The 7,797-nt window shown below is 39.3% G+C and overlaps 2 pseudogenes; both read right to left on the bottom strand.

Annotated features, from left to right (window-relative positions):
• Window positions 1-186: 186 nt before the first annotated feature.
• On the bottom strand, window positions 187-759 carry LOC141494076 (titin-like; annotated as a pseudogene).
• Window positions 760-1,335: 576 nt separating this feature from the next.
• On the bottom strand, window positions 1,336-7,528 carry LOC141494077 (verrucotoxin subunit beta-like; annotated as a pseudogene).
• Window positions 7,529-7,797: the final 269 nt, after the last annotated feature.

The raw sequence follows: 7,797 nt of genomic DNA on the forward strand, positions 1-7,797 counted from the left end.
CGAGAGTCTCATGGTAACTCCTATAATACTTCAAATTCTCCAATGATGAAAAAGATCCTTATGAATTTTAATTGCTAAAAGTCTCTTACCAGGTTTTGTAGCTTCCTCTATAGTAGAGAGGGTCCTTATTGGGTCACTGTTGTAACTACTATCACTGGTCAAGCCACCATCATATACATCTAAAACTCAGAAGACATTTTGAGGGGTCAGTCCATCAATGATACAAGACTTCTCATTATTTCCTCTTCGGTGTTCATGCCTTTTTTCCTTCTCCCTCCTAACCCCAGCCCCACTGTCCTTTCTGTATTCTATTCTGTTTTACTTGATTTTAACTTGTGCTCTAGTCACACTTGGACCCTACCAGAACACGGTTACAGATTGTGGTCCCATGAAAACAGGTCCTGACTTCCCAGGAGGGTAGATTGGGGTGAATATTCTCACAGTAAAGCTCACATCACTGCTCTCATTAAGCCCTAGTCCACATACCTCAGGAAAGCAGAACTGATATTCTAAGCTAGGCTCAAGGCCTCTGAGTTTAAATACCTCTGACTTTCCAGATACAAGGATGGTGGTCCAGTTCTTTCCCCCTGATACTCCACCTGATAGCCAGTGATTATCTCTTCCCTCTCAGATGCTGAGGTCAGTGTGAACTCTACACAGTCATGGGCCACTCTCCCAAATCTGGAGATGGGGAGATTTGACTGGTAGTTTGAAGTTGATGCTGACCTGCAGTCCCTTTTCATAAAAGTAAATGGACAGTCAGTTCCTGACCTAGGAAAGATACCACAGTGAATTGAATTTTCTCAGGGAAATCCCCCACCCCCATTTTGGAAGAAGACTATGACAGCAGGGAGGTGATGCCATGATAAGTACATGAATTGGATTTGAGTAAAGGGGATGCTGTGCTAAGTCACCAGTGTCACTTTCTCCTCCAGAGCCATCAGAGTCCAGTGGCCAGATATAAATCAGGATGACTGGAGATGACTCTGGATGTCAGGGTTAAGTGACTTGCTCAAGATCACACAGTTAAGTGACTTGCTCAAGATCACATAGCTAGTGATAATCAAGTGCCTGAGGAAGGATGTGAACTCCCATCCTCCTGACTCCAAGATCAGTGCTCTATCCACTGTATCACCCAGCTCGAAATGATTGACTGACAAATATTGAAAAGGATTCTACCAGTTTTATTAATTTTCTTTATTTCTCTTTTTTGATTTTTTTTTGCTAGGCAATGGGGTTGTGACTTGTCCAAGGTCACACAAATAGGTATTTATTAAGTGTCTGAGGCCAGATTTGAACAGTTTTATTACTTTTCTCCTTATCTGTGTGCTGAACCTATGAGGAACATGACTTTTTCTCAAATTCAGGACCAAATGATGCTGGATTCTGAAGCAACTGCTTCCAGTCAGCTAAGTAGGGTTCCTCCTGCAGAGGTGAATGCAAAAACCAGAACAAATCTGTGGGAAGAGGCTAGTACCACATTGGGCATCTCATTCTGGTCATCTAGGATTGGCATCTCCTTCAAAAAGGTGAGATACAGATTTGCAACTTTCATCTCCTGGAGCTTTTTATCTAGGAATTCTGAGAGTGTCTCAGTATTAAATGAGGACTGACTTTCCCTAGTTAGAAATCCTGGTTAGCTTATCTTCCTCTCCTTTGCCTGGAGTAAAACTTTAGCTATTTTCTTTTGTAAAAGCTGTCTGTTTTTCCTAGTTAGTTCTGACCTTTTCTTTGGTTGCAGAAAAGACTGAGAAACCTGGTGCCTCCGGTATTTCATTACACCTCTTGTCACATTCAAATAACTTCTCCATAGTGTCCTGGGTACCCTGTGCCAAATTCATACTGACTCTTTGAACCAGCCTGGCAGCCTTGGAGCTCAGATTCTCCAGAGGGTACTACCAAACTTGCAAGGTCACCCCATGATTCCCAAGCAGCATAGGTGATGAGGCATAAACTTTTACTTCATTTTTATAAGTCATAGAATTTTCTCAAGAACAAAATCTCCATAACACTTTTACATGAATTCTTTAGTAGATTTTTCCTTACTGTCCCCTATTTTATCTTCCTGCTATCTTTCCTGTTATGTTGGGAATATTTTGTGCTGCAGTTGTAAATTTACCTTCTGTATCCCAGACGTTTTCATTGGTTGAAACTTTTTGATCAAACACAAAGAAAGTCTGGCCCCATAGAGAACTGTATGACCACATGGGTGGCTGTTCCATTATCAAACACATCATGGTTAAGATACATTCTGATGTCCCAAATGGTTCATTGTTTAGTAAGAATTCTGAGTAGTTATACTTTAGAGGGAGCCAAACTTGCTTTTGGCATGACCTGGTGTGGCATAAATATTTGGCAGAGGCTCCTATTTCAACTAGTACCTCCCCCCACCTCTATCCAGGATACTGGCTTTTAACTCTAGAGGGATATTCATGGCCTTGGTGTTCTCAGCAATAGAATCAGAAGCGATGATGCCAAAGTCAGTCTTGTATTGATCTTCTGTTGCCACAATTCCCATGAGAGTCTTTCTGTCATATAAATTGATGTCTAGAAACAGAGACAATCTGGAGTAAATGTCAAATTGCTGAAGGATCATAACCTTTCAGTTTTAGGACATTTTCTAGCAGGGAGAGCTGGGCCTAGGAGGCAGCATCTGGAAAGAGGTTGAGCAGGACATGAGGCACTGATTCCAGATTCCTACCTGGAAAAGGTTTCTCTAGGCTTCTCCAACTCCCTTGATTTCCTGAGCCTTCAATGACTGATAGGGAGAACCTTATGATAAAGGGAATTGGTAGGGGAATACTTTCTCTCAAATGTCTGAGCTGACAGAAATCATGCTATAGAGAACCCCTCTTACTCCAAAAGCAGTCTGTTTCTTGTAAGCTATAACGTTAGGGAGGGAGGAAATGGGGCACTATCCTAGACTACAATGTTGCTCCTATGGCCAAAGAGAAAGCTGACATTTGTAGCCTTTCAAAAATATTCCATACCATAGATATTTTCATCATCTCTTGCCTTCTTTCTTCCACTCAGGTCTACTTGAAACAGTCACAGAAACATATGGGTTTAAATTATTAGTGGAAACTTTGGGTTGAACTATCTGCCTTTGCAATATGAATATTGACAGAGGAAGGGAAAGGTAGAGACAGTAAGTACAACCATCAGTCAAACTATGACTGTTTCATGGATTGAAGTCTTGGTGTAAAGCAGGGAGTTCCCTGAATGAAGGAGATTGTTTCAAATCTTATGGAAGAAATCAGGTCATCTGCCTGAGCTTCAGCTAGACTAGATAATCTCTAAGAATCTTTCCAGCTCTAAGATTTTCTATTCCATTAACCAATACTTAAAGTTCAATCACAGTTGATTCATTCCTTTGGGTATTATCATTTTTAAAAATAAAAAGGTCCAGCATGGTTAATCCATTAAAGTATAATATTTTATCAGATGGTAGATGGATGTTCAAATCCTAAAGCAGACACTTATTAACTGTGTTATTCAAGACAAGAAGCTTAACCTCTAAGAGCTTTCTCAACTGTAAAAACAGAGGAGTTTGTTAGAGGTAATATGGAGTCACTAAAGATCTTTGCATACCTGTGATACTTGATATAAGCACAGTGAAGAATTCATTAGACAATGACCCTGGAGTTATGAGGGAATAAAATTACATTCATTTCCTTCAAAAAAGGAATTGAATTGCCAATTGGACCTCTCTCTCTACTTGAAGAAAGTGGGAATGACTTACAAAGTGAAAGATTATTCTCATTAGGGCTAAGCACCTTAATTGGGAAATGAGACTCAAAAAAGATGATTAATTCATCACCTCTGAACATTTTTCTTTCATCACTCTTCCCTTGAATAGTTGTCCCAAATTCATCTGGTATTTGGTAAAACATCTCTTATTTCCTTTTGGAAGGGGGTGTAGAGCTATACCTGTCTTGTTTGAGGGGGAGTTGAGGTGCAGTCAGCCTCCTCATTCCAGGACTGATGCTCTAATGGTAATGCACTGGCTTCTAAATTGGAGGAAATAAATCTTAAGCATACAGGGGCCAAAAATGAACAAGAGAAAAATGATCAGGAGTGGTATGAATATAGGAGTTAGCAAAAGAAAAAAGTCAGGAGCCCCATCCAGAGAAGGCCTTCTTCAATACCAGGGTTCTCATGAACCTCCTGTATCTATGAAGTCATTTTGATGATACCTTCCATCCAGAATTTAACCTGTTGGGAATTGTTAATGTGCATAGACTAATAGCAACAATAAAGAGTATAGCCAGGTCTTTTTTGACTACCTGCTCTGATTGTAGAAATTCCCTAAAAAAGAGAGTATTAGGAAAATTCCAAAAACAAAATTCTCTCCACCCTTGGCTTCATTATGTTTCATGAAACTTCATCCTTGGTCTTTAGCTAGTGAATCTCTAATACCAAGGTAGCCTTAAGAGTACATTTGAATTATAATTATGTTCTAATAAGTGGGTAGTAATTTAAATCATGCTTTATGGGAAAAATGTTCTGATTCCGTGGCTTTGGTCAACCAGTAGAATTTTTTTATCAGGGTGACTCTGGTTCCTGAACTTTTCCTTATCAAAGTGAAATAATTGTCTCCTTTTGTATATCTCAGTAGGCTTGCTATAGGTGCCCACCTTTAAAACTGAATAGATAAACAATAATAGTCACTTAAAAAACATCTTGTGGCTTATGTTCAAGAGTTTAGATTATGTATTACTATATTAGACCTCTCACTGCAGATCTGGACTCATTCTCAAACTTTCTTACTCTTTGCAACAACTGTTTATAATCAAATTGTTTCCATTTTAAATCAGTACAAATTAGATGTATCCAATGGATTATTTCTAATTTACTTAGTTAAGGATGATGTCTTCAACTTCATGAAGTTTTACTGCTCCCTCACTCTATGTACCTTTGTTCTAATCTGCCTAAATCTCTCTCTCTCTCTCTCTCTCTCTCTCTCTGTATGTATCTATCTATTGATCTATCTATATATCTGCCTATCTATCCATCCTTCTATGACAAATAGGTAGCACATAGGACAAAGGACATCTACCCTTTATGATGAAATGTAATATGAAAAAAAGGAATCTCTTTATGATAGGCTTACCTATTTATACCTCATTAATGATACAATAATTTTCTGTTTTTGGTTTATTTATTTTATATTATTAAAATAATCTTGTTGTGAGAGTAAACATAAACTTCCTCAATCCCCCAGAAAGATGAGAAACCTCAAAAATACTGAGAGAGGAAAAAAAATGTACTTCAGTCTGTGTTCAGATTCCAGTGACTCTTGTTTCTGGGATGAGTTGCCTTTATCATAAGTCCACCAGAGAAGTTGCTTCAATATTTTTCCCACAATTGCTATTACTAGCTGTATTTTCCTCCATTCTATTCCTCTCCACTCTCATTTATCCCATTCCCTCTCTCCTTTCATCCTGTCCTTGTTCAAAAGTGATTTGTATCTAAGTACCCTCTTCCACAATCTTCCCTCTCTTCTATCTCCTACTCCTTCCTTCCCTCCCCCCCATTTCCTCTTATCCCATCCCTTTCTTCTCATTTTTATCTAGGGTAAGATAGATTTCTATACCCTATTAAGTGTGTATGTTATTTCCTCTCTGAGACATTTCTGATGAGAATGAAAACTCACTCATTCCCCCTCACCTTCCCTGTTCCACTCCATTGTAAAAGCTTTTTCTTGACTCTTTTATGTGAGTCTTCAACTTCTTCTCCTTTCTCTTCCTCCCAGTACTTTCCTTTATCACCCACTGACTCTATCTTTGTACTATATTCTACCATTATAATTAGCTCCTTCCTATGCCTTGTCTATATATGTTCTTTCTAACTTCCCTCAAAATTAGAAAGTTCATATGATTTATCAGTATCTTCTTCCCATGTAGGAACACAAACAGTTCAACATCATTAAGTTCCTCATAATTAGTTCTTTTTCTCCACCCCCTCTATACTGCACATGAGTCCTGTACTTGGAGATCAAACTTTCTGTTCAGCTGTGGTTGTTTCAGTAGAAAAGTTGGAAAGTGCCCTGTTTCATTGAAAGTCTATCTTTTTCCCTGAAAGAGGATGTTCAGTTTTGCTGGGTAGTTGATTCTTGGTTGTGGACCAAGATCTTTTGCCTTCCAGAATATCATATTCCAAGCCCTATGAGCCCTTAATGTAGATGCTGCCAGATCCTGTGTAATCCTGACTGTAGAGCCATGGTAGTTGAATTGTTTGCATCTGGCAGCTTTTAGTATTTTCTCTTTGACTTGGGAGTTTTGGAATTTGGATATAATATTCCTTTAAGTTTTTCTTTTGGGATCTCTTTCAAGAGGTGATTGGTGAACTCCCTCAATTTCTTTTACACTCTGCTTCTAGGATCTAAGGATAACTTTTCTATATTTTATCTTGAAAGATGAAGTCTGGGCTCTTTTCTTGGTTGTGATTTTTAGGTAGCCCAATAATTTTTAAAATGTCTCTCCTGGATCTGTTTTCGAGGTGGGTTGTTTTCCCAATGAGATATTTCACCTTTTATTATAATTTTTTCATTTTTTGGAATAGTTTTATTTCTTCCTGATTTCTTGCAAAGTCATTGGGTTCCTTTAGTTCCATTATGTATTTGAAGTAATTTTTTTCAGAGATCTTTATTATCTCCTTTTCCAGCTGGCCAATTCTGCTTTTTAAGGTATTCTTCTCCTCATTTGCCTTTTGGGCTGCTTTATCCATTTGGCCTAAACTGGTTTTTAACATTATTTTCTTCAATATTTTTTTATATTTCTTTCACCAAGTTGTTGATTAGTTTTCATGATTTATCTACATCATTCTCATTTCTCCTTCTAATTTTTCCTTTACCTCCATTAATTGCTTTTCAAAGTCTTTTTTGAGTTCATCCATAGATTAAGCCCATTTTCTATTTCTCTTGAAGGTTTTGGATACAGAAGCTTCAACTTTGTCTTCTTCTTCCTCCATAGGACCAAAGTAATCTATGCTCAGATTCTTCTTTTCCTGTTTGCTTATTTCCTCAGCATAGGCTGATTTACCATACTTCTAAGGCTTTTTTTTTGGGGGGGGGGTTGGGGATAATCCACAGGGACCTTAAATTCTCCAACATCTTATGAGATAGTCTAACTGCTCTCTTCCCTGTGCTCTGCAATGTGGATGACCACAGGCCCTGCCCTCTGCCCTGAAGCTTTGAGGAGAGTCCCTGCTCAGCTATGGTGGTATGAGACTCCCATACAGCAAACTACATCTGAGTGTGGGCAAACAGCAGAATCTTGCCCTAGGAAGAGCAGAGAGACCTCTCCAGTCTCCCCTGACCCCTTACCATCTGTGGGTTGGGAGCTCTGGAAGTACTGGGTGGCTCCACTGATTCTCACTGCAGATTCTCACCACAGGACTGCTCTGAGGCTGTGGCTCCACTCTGGTGCAGCAGAGTTCTCTCACCACCCTTCCAGCTGTCCTGTGCAAAGAGGTCTGGAAACCACCACCTCTGCCACAGACTGAGGTGCCTGGCCTGGTTGCGCATGGCTGAGCCTCTCAAGTCCAGGAGAAACAGTCCTTTTGTGCAGAACTTCTAAGTTGTCTTGGACTGGGAAATGGTATCACTCAGTCTTTCTGTGGGTTCTACCCCTCTAAATTTTGGCTTGAGTCATAATTTGATGGCTTTTAGAATTTTGGGGGGAGTTTCCAGGAATTCCTGCCTTCATGCTGCTATCTTTGATTATCTATTTTAGAGGCACTAGGTGACACAGTGGATGGAAGAGGGACCCTGGAGTCAGGAGCACCTGAGTTCAA

This window comes from Macrotis lagotis, chromosome 7 (assembly GCF_037893015.1).
Source record: "Macrotis lagotis isolate mMagLag1 chromosome 7, bilby.v1.9.chrom.fasta, whole genome shotgun sequence".
NCBI lineage: Eukaryota > Metazoa > Chordata > Mammalia > Peramelemorphia > Peramelidae > Macrotis > Macrotis lagotis.